The 22,472-nt window shown below is 53.3% G+C and overlaps 1 protein-coding gene and 1 pseudogene across 2 annotated transcripts in view; both read right to left on the reverse strand.

Annotated features, from left to right (window-relative positions):
* The window catches only part of TMEM178B (transmembrane protein 178B), a 322,401-nt gene that overhangs the window by 144,186 nt on the left and 155,743 nt on the right, over positions 1-22,472 (reverse strand). The gene's annotated exons all lie outside the window — the stretch shown is intronic.
* LOC123829817 lies at positions 12,519-14,444 on the reverse strand (annotated as a pseudogene).

The raw sequence follows: 22,472 nt of genomic DNA on the forward strand, positions 1-22,472 counted from the left end.
CCCACCATCTCCAGCTTGTCCCTGTTCAGTGTCTGGCGATGAAATGAGCCAAAAATGATGAGAGAACCAAGAAACTAAGGCGGAGGTGTCCAGGCCCCTGGAGAGAAACAATGAAAGTTCTCACTGTCTGCTGACATTTTGTCAGAGAGGAAGGGTAGCTGGGGACTCAGAGGCACCTGGACAGTTGTCCTACTGACCAGGTGGTGGCCTTTCTTCCCTCACTGCTTCTCATCCATCTCCCCGTGCTGAGCACTCGGGCGACTGCGATGGTCTGTCTTGCCGAGGACAGCCAGCGGTCTAGCACGGATGTGCGAGTCCCCTCAAGACGTGCCCACAAGCAGCGAACAGAACCAAAGGGCACCATTTGCCCTTCTGTTGGGTGAGGCAGACCACGGCAATGACAGAGAGCAGGTCGTGGGATTCCGACCACCGAGAGAGAGCACCCTTGAGGGGCGGCCGCCACTTGGACCCTCACCGCTCCATCAGGAGTTAGGGTCTGTGACTTTTGTGTGACACCTGCCCAGTGTTGACAATAAAGTTAAAAACAAAAGCAGCCACTGTGTGGACCACACAGAACTGTCCCCAGGATTCCAGATTTCAGATCCCTGCGTGTGTGGCCAGGAAGAAGGGACAGAAGAGAGGACACCTTCCCACCTGCCATCAGCAGAGAACTGAAGGGGGAAGACATGGGGTCTTCCCATCCTGCTTAGAATAGGACGCTAGGGAGCATCGAAGAGAAAGAGCCCAGAAACCTAGGAATGAAGGACCCAGGGAAGCCCTGGGGAGGGGGACCCCAAAACCCCTGAGTTAGCCCGGGCAGCAGGAAGGTGGCAAACAGCAACATTCTGGGAATCCGTCAACGGAGTGGGAAGTAGCAAAGACCCGGCATCGTAAAAGATAAGAAACTGGCTTGCTCTCTAGGAGGAAGGAGGCCATCAAGCAGTCCCCATCTCTGAAACACCACTTAGCCCCCTGCCCCCCACACCAGGAGGCTCCCCCTCTCCCCAAAATAGGTCTTTTTCCAAGCAACACCTCCCTCACCCACCTCCCAGAAACAGCTTCCCAGTCCCGCCCCCTGCTGACAAACACCCACGTGTGTCTACCATGAAACTCAGGCACGCATGCCAGCAAGGGGGACTTGGAGGTGGCCCAGAGCAGGGTCCCGGCCCGGCCTGTGAAATGAGTGCCCTCTCTTTGTCTCCTCCAGCGGTACGCTTGCCACCGGGCCAGTCAGCCGCTCTGATTAATCTTCTTCATAGGAAAAAAAAATAAGACTCTTTCAGTTGGTACATGGATTACCTGTCTGCAAATAAAGCCTGCTCAAATGCTTCCAAGGACTCAGTTCTCCTTCCCCGTATTTACTTGTTCATGGGGCCCTGCCCTCCAATAGTGCCGTGAGAGCTGCTTTCACCCCAGGCTCCACTGGGATGGCCATAGACCCCAAATCAGTGAGAGAAGAGCTACTGGGGACTCAACGCTATTCATTCAAGAAGCGTAAAAATAAGCTCCTAGAAAACTCTACCCCAACGTCAGGCTGCACGTACGATGACCCTAGATCTCGGCTCAGAACAAAGGGCGGGGACTGTGCGCTGGGCTTTGGACAGCATTGGAGGTCCCCGGTCCCCTGACGGGGCCGCACGACATTCCCCAGGCTCCTGAAAGTCCTCTGGGATCGACTCCCTTCTCTGGAAAGTGCAGGCAATGGGCCAGGGCCCAGAGGTCGGTGATCTGCTCCGTAGCAGTCTTGTCACTTAAGCTCGCAGCTCCGTGAGGAACGGTCACCGCACCCACCCCTGAGACTCGAGAGCATAAGACACGGCAAACCAGACAGAGCCCACGGCAGATGCCTCATTGTGCTGCTGCCATTGTAACAGTGCCCATTGCTATCACTCCCTCTAAGCCAGAAAGTCCCAGTGCCCCTAACGATGCCCTGCGATGTAGCAGTAAGCGGGAGGAGCGGGGCGGGCTGCGAACTCCCATCGTGAGCCTCCTCTCTTCAGAACAACAACCTCAGCTTGCAAGTCACCAACCGAAGATGAACGCGTGGTGATTAAATGACTTTGCTGTACGACTGCAGAAACCCCACTGCATGACAAGCCGGTGGGGGTGAGATGAGGAGGATTCGCTTAAGATTAAAAAAAAAAAAAAAAAAAAAGAGGGGGCGGGAGACAGTGCAGGGAAAACACGCTTAAGCACACTTAAAAGTCTCCCAGATCGTATGAGAGCGATGCAAGAGGTTCATCGGGGGACCTTTCTGTGACATAACAGTATCTCAAAATAAAAAGTTAAACAAAAAAAAAATTAAAAGACTGCCAGAATCCCAGATCCCTAAGATTCTATTAAAACAAATCTGGGCCCTGAATGGGGTGGCTCCGTTGGCTGGACACCCTCCTGCAAAGCGAAAGGTCGCCGGTTCGGTTCCCAGTCAGGGCACGTGCCTCGGTGGAAGGCTCAGTCCCTGGACATGGGTGTGTAAGGGACGCGACCAATCGGTGTCTCTCTCCCTCTCTTTCTCCCTCCCTTTCCCGTTGTCTAATAATAAAATTAATTAACTCTTTAAAGAAAAAAGCACCTGGGGTCCATCCACGAGCTGGCTCTTCTAGCGCGCCTGCTGGGACCTGGCTTCCTAAGAGCGGGATCTTTTCATCTCGGCACTCCCAGCGTAGCGGTGTGCCTGGCACGCTGCAAACTTGCACCAAATGCTACATCGAGGCATAAAAGGATTGATTCATCCTCTTCCCAAACCCCTTGTCCCTGAAGACCAGCTGAAAGCACTCCTTCCCCTTTGGCTCCAGTGCAAACGCTGAGGGTTTTGCTGCCCTGCCTTTTTTTCCCCGTGTCTTTGGAAGCCTCCGTGAGAGGAGGTGCGTGCACCGCTGCCAGCTGCAGACGCCCAGCCAGCAGAGGTTAACGGGAATGCAAACCACCCCCATTAGCATCCTGACATGAGATGAAGCGAATGAGCGGAGGAATTGGTCTCCTGCAGAAACCAAAGGCAAGGCCAAGTCTGTTTGCTAAGAAAACACTCCCTGCTCACCAATCCCCACTAGACAGGTAGCTCCTTCTTAGTGCCTCATAATAATCCTGGAGCATCTGGGATCCACCGGGCCCTGAACTGAGTGTGCTCATGAATGAGAAAACCAGATATCCCTGCAGGGCGCAGCATAGCAGGCCAGGCCAGAGGTACTGCCCAGACAAGCCAAGAGAAGGGAACGACGCGGCACCTGCTGGGTCCGAGGCTCCGGGCCGGACGTGCCCTCTTCCCACGGTCCTGCTGTGGAGGTCCTCTCCTCTGTCCTTGCTGCTCTGCACCTTTCTGCCCTGAATACCTGACTTCCTTTCTCCCAACTCTGCCGGAGCGCTGCCCAAGACTCACGCCACGAAGGCCCAAGATCTCTCACAACACCCTCCTCCCTCGGGCCCTGTGTTTAGACTTCTGGAGTCTGGATGTCTTCTTTGCCATGACTCACGGCCGAGCCAGCGCACAGGGTGGCCACACCTCATATCTGAGGCCGGCTCCCAGGCAGGCAGCTCCTTCAGGGCCCGGGACTGAGGGGAAGGACACTCCACGCCACGTCACCCAGGCCTGTGTCAGGTCAGCAGGCCCCCGACGGTCCCTCTCTCCAGTGGTGTTAAAATGGCCAAAGCACAGTCCTGGCCAGGTGCCTCGGGTGAAGTGCCATCCCGCACACCGAAAGGCTGCAGGCTCCACTCCCGGTCAGAGCGCACGCCTAGGTCGTGCATTCAAGTCCTTGTTGGGACGCACACAGAAGGCCACTGATGGTCCTCTCTCACATCCATGTTTGTTTCTCTCTCTCTCTCTCTCTCAAATGAATACAACATATCCTCTGGTGAGGAGAAAAGGAATGGCCAAATTACGACAGCAAGCGGAATGCCACCAAACAGTATTAGATTTTTTTAAAAAAAGATTTTATTCATACAGTTTTAGAAAGAGGAGAAGGGAGAAAGAAAGAGAGGGACAGAAACATCAGTGTGTGGTTGCCTCTCATGTGCCCCCTACTGGGGACCTGGCCTGCAACCAACACATGTGCCTTGACTGGGAATCGAACCAGCAACCCTTTGGTTCACAGGCCGGTGCTTTTTCCACCAAGCCACACCAGCCAGGACCAAACCGTATTAGATTTTGAAGGGCCTGTGTGTGAGTGATGTCAATCCTCAGGTGACCGCTGGGACACACGGCAAGGGCACATTCCACCAGGCTTCAGAACTGAGAGGTGGACAGGGCAGGGGTTTCTACCAGAGATTCTCTGTCCTTCTCTGTGGGGGAGGAACGAGAATGAAGTGAGAACAGCTCGGGATTTCTCTTCTCCTGTTGTCTTCTCTACATCCCCCTCGAGGGCGGGACCCCAGTGAGGGAGGCAACAAAAGGCTCCGCCCCCTGAAAACCCAGCGGCTCTCTGCTGGGTCAGGCAGGGGCTTGAGGGGGCTGGGCCCACGCAGAAGGGACTCGGCGCATTGTGGCCACGGCAGGGTGTTTCACTGGGAGTCCTGGGTCGGCTAACAGTCTTTCACGGCTGCCGTAGGAGAGGAACAGGTGAGCATCCTGAGCCTGGGCTGGTCTCTTTCAACCGCCTCTTTCTTTCTGTACAGAACAGCACTGAGAATAAAGTCGACAATATTCTAGTAACTGCGTATGGCGTCAGACAGGCACGAGATTTCTCGGGATGATCGCACTTAGTCATGTAATTTCTAACCACTGGGTTGTACACCTGAAACTAATATAATATGGTACGTCAACTGTAATTGAACGATGAAAATGATTTTTTTTTTTAAAAATGATCACTCGGAAGACACAGTCACGTGCCAACAGGCACCAGAGCCTGTCAGAGGCAGAAGGATGGTCTCCTGCTGTGTCTTGTTTTGGGTCGAAGATCTTGAGCCTCAGAATAAAAGTCCTGTCCCATCAGAAAGTCTGTGCTCTTTTTCCTGGGTTCAAGTAGCTGAAACTGGCAGGGGTGAGAGGGGGATGATGGGACCCTAAAACTATACCTTTATCACTGGTAATTACTGTAATATTTATAAACCACTTCTGCGGTTTCCTGATTACTCTTGTCTCTAGCATTTTCTTTTATCTTTATAGCACCTGGCAGGGGTGGGGGAGGGGAAGGGGGAAGGGCAAGAGCCATCACCCGCAGGCGACACAGAGAGGCACACTCGCACCAAGATCGCTCAGCTACCAAGTGGCGAACTCAGGGCACAGACCCCGGCTCCTGACGCAAACTCTCCGCCCTTCCCAGGGCCAGGCAGCCTCCCGCTTTAAGCTCTGAAGTTCCAGGGGCAGACACATCACAAAGAAGAACCGGAGGTGCTCTCCTTCGCCATCTGCCAAATGAAAAGATCAAAAAAGAAGTAACAGCCTGACAACCTCATACCGTTTTGGATGTCCGACATGTGTGCCGGAAACAAATGAGATGCTATCCAGTGCTATAGATTCATAAAGACTTCCTCCTCTTTGCTCTGGGCACACCAGGCCTGGTGCTAGCCACGGGTACGCAACCTTGACAAGCATTACACGCAAAACCTCTCTGCTGTGAAGAACGAAAACGCTCTCCTTTGCTCTCCCAACAGCAAATTAGAGAGCTGCAAGGGAACCTTCATGGTCCATTATGCAAAACGGCATCAAGCCGTTCTCGGTGACTGTTCAGCTGGAGGCGGAATCCAGGGAAGCCGACCTTCTTGTCTCTCCACGTGGTCTCTCCTCCTTTTCTTCCTTTCATTTCCATCGCCTGCACCCCACTTCTGCCACCGCGCACTGCACCCTCTTAGGAACCAGGCCACAGATACAGTTATTGGGCCTACGCTCCTTAGTACTTCCATCTCCTAAGGCTTTCCCCCTCCTCCCCCGCTAGGAAAATACATTTAAAAAACCCAAGGCAGTCAGAGGTTTTTTAATTTACTTTAAGATCAACACAGACCCGTCTAAGTGGGAGGGTCGCTGGAGACCGTAACCCCTAGTGAGCGTGGGGCCCCCAGGGAAGGAGGAAGAGATGGAAAGGGGTGAACGCATGGAAGACGCTCACATCTGGCCGAACCAGGAAATCAGAGCTGGGGCAGGTCCCTCTCCAGGGGGTCCCCGGCATGACGGACCACAGTCAGGCCTGCTGAGGCCGTAAGCTTCAGGGTAGGTCTCTGAGGCCACTTCCAGTGTGACTCACCCCCAAATCCCACAAGCCCTTCTTTCCAGACAAGAGTGATTTGGACTCTCCAAAAGTAGAAGGCTCTCTGGGACTGAGGGGGCCCTGTAGGCCACCGTTCGATTTTTATCTCACAGGCTCCTTTCGCCACGACCCTGATAATGTCAGTACTGCAGAGTGCTGCCCCAGAGTAGTGGCCAGAGAACTCCAGAACAAGATCTGAAAGCAGCCCTGGCATGACTCAGTGGATTGAGTGCCAGCCTGCGAACCCAAAGATCGCCGGTTCGATTCCCAATCAGGGCGCATTCCTGGGTTGCAGGCCAGGTCCCCAGGAAGAGGTGCATGAGAGGCAAGCACACATTGAGGTTTCTCTCCCTCTCTTTCTCCCTCCCTTCCTCTCTCTCTAAAAATAAACAAAAATCTTTACAAGAAATCTATGGGGTCCCAGTGAGTGGTTCCCAGGGCCTGGCTGGCTGCACTCTGGTTCCCCAGCCTGTGAGGGAGCCTGCAAGGGTGAGCTCCCGCCTCTGCTCCCAGACATGAAAGGCACTAGGGAAATGATTCTTCGCAGTCTGGTTTCTTAGACACGATAAAGGGCTCCTAGACAAGGTGGCAAGATGACAATGGAAAGATATTTCTGGTGAGTTAGAATAAAACCAAAGATAAGAGAAAATAACATCAAGGAACATGACAAAATAGGTTAAGACAAGGAGAAACCCAGTAAGTTTGCCAGGACTTTCCATACCTGGATCTTCTAAATAAGAACGGTGTTCTGTGCGCCAAGGAGCACTGAGTAAATCCTTGCAGAGGGGCAAGGAAACTCATCAGTGGGCGGGGCCGGGGGTGGTGCGGACACCACAGATCCAGCCAGGCTCTCAGAGGCCCCCTACTGAGAGGCACCAGCACAGAAATCTTCACTTTCTGGAATATGTATCTAAAATGAAATGACAAAGGGCCAATAATAAAAGGAAAAAGAACAGGAAGGGTTTTGATAGTGAAAAAAAAAAAATTGTTGTCGCCCTGGCTGGTGTGGCTCAGTTGGTTGGAGCATCATCCCATACACCAAAAGGTTGGGGGTTTCACTCCCAATCAGGGCACGTATCTAGGTTGCACGTTTGATTCCTGGTCAGGGTAGGAATGCGGCGGGGCAGCTGACTGATGTTTCTCTCTCTCTGTAAAAATCAGTAAGTATATTTATTATTTTTTAAAAAAGTTACTGTCTAAGAAATGCACAAACCAGAGGGCAGAACTCCACGGGAGGACATTGCAGTGAAGAAAAAACGAGGTGGCGGGCAAGTTGTCAAAATAATGGCCACCCCACTGTGGACTCGACAAGACTGATTTTTTTAAAGATTTTATTTACTTATTTTTAGAGAGAGGGGAAGGGAGGGAGAAAGAGAGGGAAAGAAACATCAATGTGGTTGCCTCTTGTGTGCCCCTACTGTGGACCTGGCCCACAACCCAGGCACATGCCTTGATTGGGAATCGAACCACAGACCCTTTGGTTTGCAGACCAGCACTCAATCCACTGAACCACGCCAGCCAGGGCTGATTTTTTTTCCTCATTGTAATAAAATGGAAATCTTAGTACTGCAGAAGAGGAAGCTGGGCCAAAAGTTCCTAAATTTCCCACCAACTACAGGTGAGACGGTTCAGTTCTGTCCACAGTTCTGGGCACAGGGCTCCTGCTGCTGGAGGGTGACGGGGTCGGCAGAGCAAAGGAAGGCGGCGTGATTGCTGACAGACAGAGTGGGCAGGGCAGCCTGGCGGCCACTGTGGACTCTCATTGCTGGTGGCACCACCAGCTTTGTCTCCCTACAGGGGGCACAGACCTCGGTTTAACCTACAGGGTCCTGCGGAAATAGGGCCTGCTTGGGTGTGGTTGGTAGGGTAATAATAATACGGGTGTGGTCATTTATAGTTCTAATTTGGACACTTCGCCTAAAATGTCATATGGTGTCTCCATGTGACAGTGTTGTGTTACAGAATCACACGCTTCTGATTCTATAATGAAAGAGGGGGCGTCATTTGTGCCAGACCCTGCACTTAGGGATGACAGACCACAGGCGCCGTCTGCTAACTCCAGCTGCTTCTCATAGGCGAGGAAAATCTGTCACATGGTGGTGTCAGAGAGCCTCGGTATCATAAAAAGATTCCCCAGAGGGTCTCCTAAAATAGGAGCGGCAGCCAGAAGTTGCTCTGGTTGAGGTAATCGGGTACAGATCGCTCCTCCAGCTGCAGGAGATAAACAACCCTTCCCCAATAGAATTGATAAACCTTTCCCAGGATCTAGCTACAGCCACAACAGCAAGAAGCCTGGCATCTCCTTGACGATGCAGGAACTCCCAACATGCAGAACACGGAGCAGACTCCTGCCTCGTCCTGATGACCATTTGCTCTCTCAAAAGGCAGAGAAAGCAATTGGAGGAACTACTCTACTTGGCACAACTGTAGCCACCGAGGAAGAACCAGAGGGCAATGCGAAAGTGGCAGGGATCTCCCGAGTGGCCCCTTCATCTCAGGGCTTATTTTAGCTTGGGAAGGGGACACTGTGCACGGGGGACACGGTCATTACTCAGCCAGCATCTGTGAACAGAAATCAGGTGTGCTCCTTGCCTGCTGAAAGCTTCCAGTCTACACAGAAGACTGATAACAGCCAAGGGCATTTCATCAGTGACGACAAGGCAGAGGGGGTGTGTCGTAGAAGCCTGAGGAAGGAGGAGCCTCTTGTGGGCGGGACGAGGTGGTCAGAAGTGACCCGCTACAGAAATCTGACTCGAGCGCCTTATAGAAGGCAGTGGAGTAGATTAAGGCTGTAAGTGTGTGGGGGTGAAGGCAGGGGGAGGAATGCACAGTCCACGCCTGGGCAGTGGTTTGACAATTACAGTGTGAATATACACGCGTTTGGCATTGAGCTTGGCCCAGTGGAGGCTTCCTATATATGGACACAGTAAGCGATGAGATTGAGCAGGGAAGGCAGTGCGTGCCTTTGCGGTGTCAATGAGCCACATCTGTATTCTCAGAGAACGGCCTGGGCCCTCAGGGTAGACGCCTGCCATCATGTATTTGTTCTAAGTACCATTCACACCCCGCCCCCGCCCCACATCGCAGCATAGCTGTTTGTGCTGCAGTACACAGAAAGCTCACCCAAACATGCTTTCTCCCAGGAACCTGGAATTTAGAGTCTCTGCTGGTTGGCTGCTTTATGGGTGCAGAAACTCGGGAGCTATGGGGAGACCAGTTAAAAACAAACACACACACACACACACACACACACACACACACACCCCAATGGGAAGGCAGCCTGCAGCAGGAAAAGGAAGCAGAGAAAAGCAGAGATGAGCCCCCTGCCTGGTTCGGTCCCAGCCCCGGTCCCTGCTGGGGCAGGCTGGAGCTCCTCTCCTTCTGCGTCAGACCAGGCTGCCGGGGTTCTGGGACCGCTCCCCGCAGGCCAGGATGACGCTGGCAGCCAACATCCTACTCTGCGCCAGATGCTGACTGATCACCTCACAGTTTTCCCGATAAATCTGTAGGCAGACAATGGACTCTGAGTAACCTGCATGAGGTCCCCTAGCCGCCAGGACAAGGACAGGGCCAGGACTGGCTCTCGGGCATCCTGGCTGGGCCCGGAGCTCTCCTCGCCATGGCTCTCCCCGTGCAACCAGAGTCTGTGACTAAAGACCTCGGACTCCATCCTTTATATGACGCGAGCAGCTGACAGTTTTTAGGGAAGGGAATGGTACGTGCAAGGAGCACCAGTACACGGGACAGCAGATCCTGGGGTCAGGCCCATGCCCACGCCCATGCAAGAGATGGATTTTGTTTTCAGGGCAGTGTATACATGCATTATGCTGGAGAGGAGCCTAGCTGGGAAAGAGACAAAGAAAACTGGAAGAGTAGCCAGGCTCTCAGCCAGAGGGATGAGAATGTGTCAGTCTGGCAGGGAGGTAAGGACAGAAGGACTGGAGAGCAGCTGGGTCAGCAGCGAGGTCCGAAAACACAGGCCAGGAAACAAACAGAGAACGAGCCAAGGAACCAAGTTATCCTGGGTGTGGATGGCACATGTATGTCATGCTTGGCATCTGCCACCTGGATGGGAACAGCTCTTTGGCAGGACCACCTGGGAGCCCTTAGTTTCAAAGGCACCGCGAGGCCCAAAGTCAGTGAGGCACCGAGGAACCCGTGGGTGGGGAGCCAGTGATGGGGAGGCAGGACTGTCCGGGAACATGGGTGTGGGCTTGGGAGGGAGGGGAGAATGCAGTTGTTGGAGGAGAGAGGCGAGACCAAGTCCTCTTCTCTCTCATTTTAGGTCTTTTTCTTTCTTCTGCACAAGGGAGCTCTGCCACCTGTGCAGGCAGGGGAGGTGAGGAGCCAGCGGGTGGAACTGGAGCTGCAACAGACCGAGAGTCAAGGTCGGTGCGGGTATGGCGGCAGGTCCCAGGCAGGCCTGCTCTGCGGCAGGGGCCTGGGCGTGTCTGGCAGCAGGGCTGGGGACTCAAAGACAGCAAGACGACTTTTAGCCCTGACCGGCGCGGCTCAGTGGGTCGGGCTTTGTTCCGCGGAGTGAAAATGTGCTGGTTCAACTCCCAGCCAGGGCACATGCCTGGGCTGAGGCTGAGGCCCCTGGGGGGCACGTTTACAAGAGGCAGCTGATCGATGTTTCTCTCCCTCTCTTTGTCCCTCTCCTCCCCCGCCTCTAAAAGTAAATAAATAAAATCTTTTTTTTTAAAAAAAGTGCTAGGCAATTTTTAAAGAGCTCTTGAGCTATGTTTGGGAGAAAAAACAACCCGGAAAAGATGAGTCCACTGCTTGGGGGAGATAACTTAGCGCTCACAGATGGCAAAAGAAGACAGAACTCCTGCTTTGCTTGCCTTTCCACGGGAAAATAACCTTGGGAGTGAGGGAGGAAAGCAAACGACATAAAGAAGCGAAGCGTTGGAGGGTGAGACGATGAAAAGAGAACAGTCGGCTGCCATGGATGAGTTCAACTCTTCAGGCCCAGAACTGAGGGTGTAGCACTGGGGACCTTTCCAGAGATGCCGGGCGGGGGTGGGGGGAGCTGGAGAGGAGTCGATGCTGTCCCCATCAGTGGGAGAAGGAGGAGGGCAGCCCCCCAAGACCCCAAGCTGGGCCCCCCAATAGAATTAATTATTAAGCTGGTGGCTTGTGAGTATTTAGAAGAGAATCTGTTCATTATCAGAAGGCACCGGGGTTCATAAATGGTGCTAAGTAATCTCATTTCCTTCCTTGGAGAGGGGGAGGCTGCTAGACTGCCTGCTGTTCATTGACCTAATGTCCTCTCCCATTCTAAGAAGGACACCCCAAATCTTCCGAGACACCACAAGGTACAAAGATATGGAAGAGAAAACAGGAAAAACAAAGAAGAGGAGAGGCACTTTTTATAAAAGAGCCGTAAAGGAGCGTGTAGTGGAAAGGTGCGGCACGGTGTTGTACACCCACTTACTTGCTCAGGTGAATTCCGTCCATCGGCTAGAGCGGACACCAACTCCAGCAGGCAGCAGACAGAGAGAAAACCCAGTGGATTACTCACAGCGCGCCACTGAGGAAAGGCAGAAAAGACGTGAGAAGAAGTCGGAAAGGAGAGGGCAGGGGCATGGATGGCGGAGGACGGAAAGGCAGAAAGCTTGAAAGAAATAAAGAAGTACAACACACGACAGTACAGCGTTCATTCGTACTCGTGGAGAGAGGAGGGGGAGGGGACGAGCTGTGCCGGAGGGAGAACTGTGCGGGGGGCAAAAAATTCCTTAATAACCTGGCCCAGGAGAACGGGGACTTGTGTTGACACGACACGATGCCACGATGACAGCGAGGAAGGGAAGCACTCAGAGGTCACGGAGGACAGACTGCAGGGACCACGCTTTCCATGCGCTTGCGCGTCCTCGTTAAGGACGTCAGAGTTTTGTGTCGGAAACTCGAAGGGAGCAGAGTTTGGGAGTTTGGCAGACTTGGGTTAAATCTCACTTCCTTCGCCCATAGCTTTGTTTGCTTGGCTAAATTTATTAAACAATTTGAGTTTCTGCTTATTCGGCTATAACACTAGAATAATTTTACCTACCTCAAAGGATTATTGTGAACATTAAGTGAAAAAAAGGACAGTGATTCCTGAGACTGGACTCAAAAGAAATTTCTCCCATGATCCCTCACAAAGGGCATCAGCAACGATCCCAAGGCCTTTTTTGCAGGCAGGTGAAACAGACCTCCAAGAATCTCTCTGACTCCATGATCTATTATTGTTTGTAATTCAAACTAGAGTATATTTTTTAAGTTGTGTAGACTATTTACTTGGTTATAGTGATATCAGAAATACCAAGAATCGCAAAAGTGAAAAAACAAAAAAAAAAGCTAAGTGGCACCAAAGGGTCCCGGGGTTCTGTGAAGTTGCAGCTGGTCTGCAGACACTCCGGGAGGTGGCGGTGGGGAGCAAGGTCTCAGCAGGCAGCGGGGGCCTGGCCCCGTCTTCTTCTTGTCTTCCAGCTTGTGGCTTCAGGGAGCAGACACAGGCAGACCCGCTGGCGATGGCCTTGGGCAGGTGGGTGCCTTGACCCCACTTGCTCTTCTAGGTACACTTGGGCCGTCTTGGACACAGAAGCCGGACTCTCCCACTTAACACAGCCTAGGACGTAAATGCGGCCCTTCCACGTGGCCACGCCCGACTGGCCGCTGGAGCGCAGCAGCGGGGCCACACGGGTTCACTGGTTGCACCATGGGCTGCAGGCCTCAACGCCCAGCATGTCGATACTCACCATGGCCTCCCGGCTGTCGCCACCGCCATCGCTGCCCCCGAGGGAGCAGATGCGGTCCTCCAGGCTGCACGTGCTGTCCCAGCCCCATGCTGTGCTCATGGGCTGGCCTCCTCCCACACGTCCCTCCGGTGGTCACACCAGGCTCTTGCAGAGGGGGCTGAGAGGGTATTCGTGGCCCCCCAAGATGTACACAGAGTTTTTGGAGATGATGTTGCATGGCCATACAGGAAGCTTGGCAAGCCCGCCATGTAGAACCAGGAGTCAGTCATGGAACTAACTGTAAGTCTCTACTAGAGAAAGCTCCATTGTCATCCCAGTCACCAGTGGCCACCAGCATGTCTTCAATGGAGGCAAAGTCGAAATCCGCATGGCATTGGTTCATGCAGGCCACCTCGATCCATTGCTACAGTGCAGGTCATACCTATAAAGAAGATTGGACGCTGTGTCCCCTCCAGTATCCCCCAAGATGATACCGCCAGCGATGAAGGTGAACCCCACCCAGGACAGCAACACCGTGGTGGCTCTGCGGGGCCAGCAGGGTGTCTCCTTGACCCTCTGCTTGCTCTGGGCAGCCAGGTAGCAGGTATTGTCACTGTGCTTCTGAAACCGCTCGGAGACACCACCACCCATGCACATCGAGGGCTCCTCGTTCGTGCAGAGAGCTGTGCGTTTGGTCTGCATGACCGGCTGGGCCACCAGGCTGTGGTGGCAGTGCACAGCCTCCTCAACGAAGCCCATGCCGGGGCCTCCCTGGGCAGCGGCGAGCACACAGCCGGCTTGATGCGGTGCGGCAGGCCGTTCTTCGGGTGCAGAGGGGATGTGGATGTGCTCCAGCACCTGGTGTGTGTGGGCCTCATGCTCCGGCTGCTGCGTCAGCCACTACAGGGCAGCCTGCAGCAGGTCACGCTCACGTTCCCGCTGCACCTCGCTGCTGCTCGGTAGACGCACAGCTTCTGCATGGAGATGTTCTGCAGGAAGTCAGGCATGAAGGACAGCGTGCCAAAGTGGCTCAGGACGAAGCCCTCGATGAAGGCATCTGGCTGTTTGAGGCTGTAGCTGGAGGCCAGCACTTGCATATACAGGTAGGTGTCCTCACTCACCTCCTGCTCCAGGTACCCGCAGCAGAAATCCACCACCGTCCGGATCTGCAGCAGCTGGGCCATCTCCAGGATGCACTAAGCATTGCCACTGCCCAGCGCCAGCTCCACGCCATACAAGAAGTCCATCATGGCTTTGAGGCCAATATAGGAGGCACCAATCAGCTCCACTTCCTTCAAGATGGCCTCACGCATGCCCAGGGTAAACATGGGACTGAAGCAGTCACTGCCCATGGCCAGCGGCGTGTGCTGGGCCGGCACGGGCTGCTCACTGGCCACCAGGACAATGCCGCAGAAGAGGCCACATAGACGCTGCTCATTCAGCTGCTGCAGCACTGTGGGCGGGTCCTGGGGCCAGCAGTACACCTTGAAGATTCGCTGATCTTGTAGGGTCGAGATACTCCTGTCTGCCAGCTTCCCTCCATCATCAAAGACGTCACAGTCTCGCTGCCAGCAGGGTCTCCAGAGACACTGCTGTGACTCAGTCAGACCTGGGACCCCCGGCAGAACTGCTGGCACAACAGCCACCAGGGCAGGCTCGAGCTGGCTGCCGGGAGGCAGAGGCAGGACGCAGCCCTTTGTGATGGGGCGCCGTGGGTGGGCCGGGTGCGGGTCCTGATACTTTAAAGGCCTTCTCAGCCCCTAAATGTTGGCTTGACTATTTTAAGCAACATTAAGTACAGACTGACTTTAGGACAAGCTGAACACTTTCCACAGTCTTCTTCTAACAGCAGCTCAGGGTCACACATCCTTGGTGCTGGTCTGTCCAGGGCACAGCTTTGGGAAGATCCAGGCTCAGCTCGTGTGTGAGGACCAGAGACAGCACGAGGCTGGACGGGCCCATGGGGCAACCAAGGACCCTAGCTGGGAAACAGTGTCCCTGTCTCCATACAACGCGGTATCAGCCCCAACCACGTCAATGATGACCTTATATTTTTTCGGATTATAAGACACACTTTTCACCCCCAAACTTGGGAGGAATAATGATTGTTAATGCCGCTGTGGAGTTCTGTTTATATTTAACATTGGTGAAATATTACGTCATTTATCTTATTAAATATTTTACCACATTTTTTGCTTCACATTTTTTCCCCTATTTTCCTCCTCTGAAACCTGGGAGCATCTTACAGTCTGAAAAATACGGCACCTTCGGACAGCTCTGGTAAGGCGTCACAGTGTCTCCAAGGAGAGAGGTTGCACACAGGACCGCCCGGTCTGGCAGACCCAACCCTTGCTCTCACGGCCAGTCCCCCCACAACATGAGCCTCGGAATCCCTACCTCCGCGCTGCCCCATGCTCCTCGGACGTCCTTGGACTCTGCTCTCTGAACTACTCCTACCCACCTGGCTCCCGACAGAAGCCCCTGTACAGTCACGTAGCCCCATCGCTACAGTTTCTGACCACCCTGGGCATCTTTGTGACTAAAACACTGACCAGTCCCGGCCCCGTGGCCAACGGTCCTCAGGATTCAGTCTTCCCGCTGGGCACACACGGCGGTGTGGGGTGGTCTTGCTTTCGTCTCACAAACCTCGCCGACCCCCTCTGTCACCCTACATTGTTCTGTCCTCAGGCACTTTGGAAGAAGAGCGTGGCCTTCGATGACAAACACTACTTTCACTTTCAATTCTGGGTGCAGACACAATGGAATCAGAAAACGTCTACAGAAGGGCAGCTAAAGTCCTCAAAAGACAGAAAAGTCTCCTTTGTAAGGAGGAATTAAGGAAATTAGGAGTCTGTGAGACAAATGAACAGGTCAGGAGGAGACGATGTCAGAGCTTTCAGAGTCTCCGAGACCATGGAAATGCGCTCGCAAACCAAATTCCGGAATGCCAGACTGAGACGTCACCCCTCGAACCTCAGAGCAGACAAATTCAGGGCAGTCAGAAAGAAATCACTAACAATAACAGTAAAACTGGTCACATCGAGAGGCAGTAAAGGGAGGGTTTAAAGTCACAGAAAATCTACCCAAGTGCATTTAGAGAAAATGGAATACCTCTGACCTCTGGAGACAAGCTCAGCTCCCACACCATGTGTCACGGTCATTACCAACAGGCTTGGTGCTGGCTGTTCATCTGTGGTGAGGATACGTACGCAGGACCATTCATGCATAAGTGCATTTCACACAGAGCCCGGCACGTCAAACCTCAACAAACAGCAGCAACCACGTGGCAAGAACCCTCGTACGACTCAGCTGAACGAAGCTGGACACAGCTCATGCAGCAGCCCCCCATCTTACCCACGGTTTCGCGTTCCGTACTTTCGGTTACCCACACCCAGTGGTGGCCCGAAAATACGAAATGGAAAAATTCCAGAAATAAACAATCCATCAGTTTTAAATTGAGCACCCTTCTGAATGACATGATAACAACCTCACGAGTCTTGCTCTGTCCCGCCCGAGATGTAAGTCGTCCCTTTGTCCAGCACCGCCATGCTGGACACGCTCCCCGCTGTTGGTCACTCAGTGGCCATCTCGGTTGCCGGACCGACCATCACAGTACTGCCGAGCTTGTATTAAAGTCGCCCTTGCTGTACTTAATAGCGGCCCCAAAGCACAGGAAGAGTGATGCTTGCAATTTGGACATGCCAAAGAGACGCCATCGAGTGCTTCCTCTAAGTGAATGTCCTCCACTTAACGAAAGGGAAAAAAATGGTGTGCTGAGGTTGCTAAGGTGTATGTAGGGGAAAAAAACCCATCCATGAAATTCTGAAGAAGGAAAAATACATTTCTGCTAGTTGCTGTCATACCTCAGGCTGCAAAAATTATGGCCACATTAAATGTGCATTAAGCCCTCAGTTAAGATGGAAGAAACATTAAATTTGTGGGTGGAAGGCGGACAGAAGACGTGTTCTGGTTGATGACAACGTGTTGTGCCAGGAAGCACCGGGCCTTTCTGAAGACTTCAGCAAGGGGTCCCCTGGGAGGAGAGATGCCAGGCCATTCACTGCGAGGAAGGGACCGGTACACTGATCCAGGGACAGGTTGGGACTGAAAAACATAAACATCGCTGGAGAGGCTACGTCTGCCCACGAAGAAGCTGCGGCCACATCTCCAGCAGAGCCGCGGTTGACAGGGGTTCAGTTCCATCCATGGTGCCAGCATCCCCAGGGGTCTCAGAATGTACCTCCCAGAGATAAGGGGGTTCTCCCGCTGAGTCCTCACCCCATCTTCACCAGGACGACGACTGCCACCTCTCCAAACCGTAGTCCGTTCTCTGTTCCTCCTTCCCACCTCTCAAGGTCCCCAGGTTTCTTATTTCTTTCCCTCCTTTCTTGTTTTCATGGTTGGGCATTGCAGATAAGCCCTCTCACACTTAGAAAGAGGATCTAACACTAGGAGTGTTCCAATGTCAAGATCGTTAAAACGATCTTGACATTGGAAAGAAATCTGAGAAAGAAGTCTGAGAAAGAAATCTTTTTGTAAAGAAGAAATAAACATTGACCAACCACTATGCAACCCTCCACCCCAGCGGCACTGGGTAAGGAAGCCGTGTGCTGAGAAGTAGAACGTCAAAGAATGGCCACCTCGGGAGGGACAGGAGAGAGTTCCATAAATGCTTCAGCCGTGTGTCTTTGCAGTAAGACATGTCCGAAGGCGAAAGATAAAACATTGAAAGGTGAATGATAAGAAAAAGACCTCTAGACCCACGTAAAATTACCAGCAGCTCCGAGCGCACCATGGGGAAACGGCACACCTGGCTGCGGAAGAGAGGACGGGAAGTCTCTGAGGAGAGGGAGACCACGGGTGGGCCTCCCATACCCCTCGGGTGCAGCTCACAGGGCCAGGCTGGCAGCTGCTGGAAGCAGACGTTTCGCCTTCCGCTTCCCCAAGTCGGGAGGCTGGTATGATTATTTCCATTCCCGCCGGTCACTCCTTCTGTGGGCCATGGCACAGTGGCCAGGTTGCTGGAGGCAGGGCCAAAAGCAATCACAAAGGGTGGGAGAACTTGGTTGGATTGCAGAGCCAGAGCATTTTAGAGTATTTCGAGCAAACTTCCACCTTCTGCTGAAAAACGAGCTCAGGCCCAGAGCATCAGGGAAAGAGCGGAAGCTGAGCCTGGCTCTTCTCACGTGGTTAAGTCTGGCTGTGCCCAGGGATCGTGACGTCCCCTCAGCCAGCTGTGTGACCACTTAACCTCCAAGTTCCTCAGTGCCAAGGGGGAATGACAGCCCTCCCTCACTGGTTGTAGGAAGCATTAAGTGAGATGGTTTAATATGAGATGGTTCATGAACCACACTTAGCACAGTACCTGGCACCATCTAAGCATTTAACGAGTTATAGGAGGGGGGACACAAAAAAACCTGGAATTTTCTTCTGGAGGGTGGGCCCCTTGTAGTACAGGCTTCCCCCACTAGGTGTTGTAAGAACTCATCTGTATCAGTGTACTAGCTGGTGTTGTTGTGAGAGGCTGCGTTTGGCTTCAGTGAAATTTTTTGAAGACACTTTGAATATGTTTGCCTGTTTCATGATGGGTGATTTACTAGTGCACCTGCCCACACTGCGCTGAGTGTTCAGCACTTTTTGACCAAAAACGGCATGACCCTCACACCCCCCCCCCCCTATTCTCCTAATCTCGCCTTAAGTGACTGTGTTTTGTTTCCCTGGATAAAAAAGGTCTGCACGGGGAAACGTTTTGCTGATGCAAAGGAGGTGAAACAAACAAACAAAAAAAACGGCAGAAGCACTAAAAGGCATCAAAATCCACGAGTTCAAAAACTGTGTTGAGCAGTGGACAAAACTTCTCGAGAGGTGTACTGCACCAAATGGAGAGTGCTCTGAAGGTGACTCGAGTTTAAACATGTAAGAATAAATACACAACTTTTTATAAATAAATCAGAGTGCTTTTGCCCACCGCCCGCCCGCCCCCCACCCCCCGCCACAGCTACTATTAGAGTTCTTCATTAATCCTTCCTTTCCTCCTTTCTCATTGCCCGTGCAATTGGGAAGGAAGAACGAACAATGAGAACATTTTTAGACTACCTGCCCTTCTACCATCCCTGCATTTGCAAGTGTTCATTTACTTAATAGGCTGTGCCTTGATTACAGCGCTGTCTGCGTTTGAATCTACACTCGCCAGCGCCGTGTCTGAATTCCACTAACGCTCCTCTCCGGGGAGTCATGCTATGTCAATACCTCGTATCTGATGAGGCTTAAACTGGTGTCATAAACTACCATTTGGACTCCGAAACGGAACTGTAAATAGAGTGGTAATTAAGGAAATTCCCCATTATTCTCCCCTACTCCAGATTCATCAGGCATTGCGTATTCAGGGTTGTCGTTCACGCTCAGGAATACGGAGTGAAAATAATGACCAAAGGGGGTTTAAAAAAAAAAGCCTCACTGATTATAGGCAGGTGGCTCAACTCTGCGATTTACTCCCCACAGTTGAACACCAGCCCCGATGCTTCCTTCTCCCACCGTGGTCTGTTCCTCTCCCTCCATCCCTGCCTTCTGCCCCGAATGACTTTAAATCTGCTGTCCCCAAGGCCAGCGCTGCAGCTGCCGGGACCACCAAGCCCAAGGTCACTTTTCAGGCCTGACAACCTTTCCCACCTTGGGATTCCCCCTCCCTGGTCACCCGGAGTCCAGCTCTGTCTCTGGCCTCTCCATCCAGAGGACCTTTTGCCCTATTGTACCTCCTCGGCATCTCTTCTACCAGTTCTTCATCCCCAGCGCCTGGCCTACTCCAGACCTTTACCATGGCTTACCTGGACCACTGCCGAAGCGGCTCCTGGTCTCCAGGGTCAGATCCCCCGCCCCCACCACACACACACACACACACACACACACACACACACATGACCTCCAGAATGAGCTCTACTCCACTGACAAAATGCTCACTCAAAACAGCACATCCTATCACATCAGTCTCCTACTTAATTTCTTTTTCCACCTACAGGACAATATCCAAGCAATTCCATCCAGCACACAAGCTTGTGACCGATGGGCCCTGGCAGCCGTCCCCCCGCCACCTCTCTTACATTTCTCCATGCTTTCCACTTGCCTCTGCACGAAGCCTTGCCCTTCCCCTTTGTACACATGCTGTTCCCTCTGCCGGAAGTGCCCTGGCAGCCTCCTTGTGAAAGATCCAGGTTGAGGGTAGCTCCCCAGGTGGAGGGTTCTGTGCTCTCCCTCCCGTGGCACCCAGCACATGGGACCCTCCCAGGACCAAGGTTCATTTGCACCTCCGCCCTCGCAGTCTCCAGAAAGCTCCTGGAAGCAAGGGGGGAGAAGGGGGTGTCCCTCCCTGAACTGCGGTCCCTGATCCCTCGCAGGCAGGTGGTACGTGTCAGCTGCCTGCTGCCCAACCTGACAAAGGACTAAAGAAGACAGGTAAGTATTCCTTCAAGATGATATTTTTAAACACCGAGGAAGGAAAACTGACAACATCTCGGTGTCTTCTCACGTGCTGGGCGTTCCGCGGCGCTTTCAGGAAGGAAAAAAAAAACGTTGTTGGGTCTCCGCGGTAGCACCAGAAGAACAAGCTTATCCCCGAGGCGCTATTTAGATTCCACGCAGTGATTTTCTTCTTAATTCATTTTTATTCCAGGTGCAGCCCTGCAGCTATTTTAAAAATGAGACTTAAAATAAAATAATATTAAGGGCTGGAGTTATCACAGGCTCCTGCAGGAACGCGGCCCTTGACTCGCCTCCCCCACCCCACTGCCCAAAAAAAAGCCCTTCACGCATCTTGACAAACCACAATGTCCTTCCGGGGGGAGGGGGGAGAAGGAACGAGACAGAAGCTCCCTGGTCAAAGGATTGTGCTTCCCTTTGCAAAAGCATTCATTCCTAGGTTCACTGTTCGTTTGCAAAATATTAACAGGCTGGAGGGCAGACCAGAATGCTGGGCAGGGGGACAGAAAACACGGGGTGGGGGCGGGGGGGCCAAAGCTTCCTCTGAGTGTGGTCCGCAGGCCATCTGGGGCCGCTGCCCGAGACCCAGGGGGCGCAGCGCACGGGCTCACCCCGCGCCCCGCCCCAGAGCAGGAAATCAGCATCTCTGCTGGGGAGGGGAGAGGACACTTGAAACGCCTGTTTGCTGGAAAGCAACTCCACGCTCAAGAAGGCTGCCCCCGGAAATGGAGCTTGGCGAGTGGTGCCCAGAGACTCGGCCCTGCCTCCGGCCGGCCAGCCTGCCTGCATCAGCAGCGGCCGGGGCGGTTTCTCTCACCTCGTTAGTGAGAAAAGCCGTGCTTGACTCACCGGCCAAAGCCGGCAGGGAGTCCACGATGTTAATATAGCCCCGTCAGGGAACTCCCCCAAGCGTGGGACCGGGGCCACCCAGGGGCACGGAACACGAAGTGTTTGCTCACCCCGGGATCTTCCCCTTGCTCTGGAAATAGCACCGGTCCTCCGATTTGCAGGTTCCTTTCTCCTCACCGTCCTTCCAGAAGCACAGCACGCATCTGTGAGCATGTGTGCTGTGAGAGCATGGGCGACGCCATCTCTTTCCTCAGAGTTACAGGTCGGAGCAGAGGCCTCTCCAAGCCCCTCCTTGAGGGCGAGCCTGGGAAGATGGGCGGGCAGGGCCCCACGTGTCCCCCACCCACCATGCCACGGGAAGCGAGCAGACACTACGGTCACCCAACATGGGTTCCTGCCACCGTTTTGGACCTCCAAAGAACCCTGTGTGTGACACACGGTCCCTGAAGCTCAAACGGAGCCCACTAGGGGGTTCTGACCTCCATGGTCCCAGAACAGAATCTGCGGTGAACTTGTACGTTTATGGAGGTTCGCGGTGGGAGGCCTCCGCTGGCCGCAGAGACGGCCCTCTGAGAAGCGCTGTGACACCTGCTCACAGCCGGCTTGGCCCGAGGCACCCCGGTCTCTTCAGGAAGCTGGGTCACTGGGGTCGGACTCAGGATAGAAGGGAGGGGGCGGGGAGGGGGACAGTGCCTGCCCTCACAGCACGCTGCACGACCCACCGCCTGCCCACCCACCAGCCTCAGAGACGCCGAGCACGTTTTTTTCAGCCAGAAGTGTGCGCCTCGGAACTCAGCTCCTAAACTGGACATTGTCCTGCTGCCTGGGATGAAAGGGGCCGTCCCCGCTCCTGTGAATTTCAACCACATCTGCTGTGCCCACCAGCAATGTGGCGATGACTAGTCACGGTCCGTGACAGGAGTGACAGCCTCCGCGTCGGGAAGAACTGGACGGTGTTTCCCAATCTTTGAAATTTCGCAGGCTGGTCAAGTCCTCCCGTAAAAAGGGCGTTAACTTATTATTTCGCTAAGTAATAATGTTTTAAAAATACAGTACAGTCTATTAACACTACCCTATCCTAAAAGAAAAAACATTCTCAGAGAAAAGAAAAATGAAAACCGTCTCACAGAGGGGTCTAACCTTTGGGCGTCTCTGGGCCACCCTGGAAGAAGAGCTCTCTCGGGCCACACATTAAATACACAAACACATTAAATACACAAACAAATCTCAATGTTTTAAGTAAAGCTATGAT

This window comes from Phyllostomus hastatus, unplaced genomic scaffold (assembly GCF_019186645.2).
Source record: "Phyllostomus hastatus isolate PE091 unplaced genomic scaffold, TTU_PhHast_1.1 phas_scaffold_114, whole genome shotgun sequence".
NCBI classification, from domain to species: domain Eukaryota; kingdom Metazoa; phylum Chordata; class Mammalia; order Chiroptera; family Phyllostomidae; genus Phyllostomus; species Phyllostomus hastatus.